We start from the raw sequence: 1842 nt of genomic DNA, 5'->3' as shown, positions 1-1842 counted from the left end.
TTGATCAGCTTTGTATGTCTATATCTGTTTTCATGAGAAACCACTTTGAAGATATCAATATGTAATACAACAAGCACTGTTAATTCCCTACCACTCTGTTTGTAACTCTGTTCTGTCTGTACTGTTCCTTTGCTATTTTGTAAAATGTTGACTGTCTGTTAATATTTTCCTCCTTTTACTTTTTTTAAAAAAAGAAGTGGCCTGTGTGTGACCAAAGCAGAATTAGTGAACACATACTTTCCATGCACGTGGCACTGAAGCTGCTTGCAGAGGCGATGGACATGTTGGCACAGCCTGTAATGATAGCCCGTGGGAGGCTGAGTGTGTTGGATTGTCATGAGTTCAATGTCAGGCTGAGCTACATAGGGATTTCAAGGCCAGCCTGAAAAACCAAGGCAGACTCTGTCTCCAAAAGAATTTGTGGGAAAGGCTTTTTGTTTGTTTAGATGTTTGCACAGTACTGCAGATCAAACCTAGGACACTCCATCGCTGACTGATATCTTCAGGTTTGCTTACGTTTCTCTTTTCTAGTAGGATCTTAGTAATTGGGTCTGGCTCTGCTTGAACTTGGAATAAGCATGCCTCAGCTTCCCAGTACCCTGAGATTTGAGGCATTTACCATCAAGCTGGCTATGAAATCTTATGCCATTTTTTTTATTTGTTTTGAGAAAAGGTCTTTCTCTGTAGTTCAGCCTGGATTTAAGTCATTTTCATGGTTTGTGTTTAGAGGTTGTTCCAAAGCCTCATGTCATTATGGGGGGGTCACTTTTCAGAGGTGGTTGAATCTAGAGTCTGTGACTGATTCATGGTCCAGTTCTGGATTAAGGGTATGAGGGCCACACCCTCCTTCACTCAGGGGACATGCATACAAAAAAAAGGAACAGACAGTGGCTTGTCCCCTCACTCCTGTTCCTTGTCCTTGTAGCTCGGTTTTACAGGCTAGGAATTTCTCTCCTCTGCAAAGCTACTCTGCCTTGGAGTCCACAGATTATGGACTGAAACCTGTGCAAAGTGTGAGCAAATTAAGACTTTCGTCTTGTAACTTTGAGTGTTGGGTGTTTTGCCGAATTAACAAGAAATGTAATTAAGACACTTATGGAGATCCTCTTGTTTCAGCCTCCTTAATCTTAGAAGGGTAGGCCTGAACTATGACATTCAGTTTTAGGAAAGGCTATCATTTTTATCTTAACAGTCCTTGTGGTGGATTGACAAGTGGTGGTTAACTTATTACATCCAGCTGAACTCAATAAGTGCAGTGCTGGGTTTTGTGGCCCACCTGAGAATCGTTGCCAGCAGCATAAGAGGCAGAACTGGAGAAGAAGAAGAAGAAGTGAGGCTGTTGGGAACAGTTAGAAGCTGTTGTGAGCCTTTTGGAAGCTGAGAGAAGCTGTGCGGAACTGTTGGTTCTCTTGGACTAGCTGGACATGTTGGCTGTTTTCATCCTCCAAGTAGCTCTGCATTTGTTGTCACTGAGAATGGCTTCAGTTCACTTTGGGGAGCTCTGGTTCTCACTCTATGCATCACCTCCTGGCTCGGTAGGGGAAGATGGTGTATTGCTCTGTCTCCTGGAGATGCTTGTTGTGTTGGCTTTCCTGATGACAACTCGGCTTTCTTCATCATCAGAGGAGCTCGGGATCTCACTGTTGCTGAGGATGGCTCTGGTCCTTTTAGGGGGAGCTCTGCTTCTTATTTTGAGCATTGATTTATGCCTCTTTTTCAGATCCCCCAACCTGCTAGCACAGATTCTTCATCCCACTGGCATAGACTTTCTAGATTTCACCACTGACCTTGGAGTCTTCCCAGTGTAGACCCATGAAACAGGCCTGCATGAGACATGGTCAT

Source organism: Chinchilla lanigera, unplaced genomic scaffold, assembly GCF_000276665.1.
Source record: "Chinchilla lanigera isolate Chin_1 unplaced genomic scaffold, ChiLan1.0 scaffold00214, whole genome shotgun sequence".
Classification (NCBI taxonomy): Eukaryota; Metazoa; Chordata; class Mammalia; order Rodentia; family Chinchillidae; genus Chinchilla; species Chinchilla lanigera.
The sequence above is the reverse complement of the archived record's forward strand: the minus strand, read 5'-3'. Positions refer to the sequence as shown.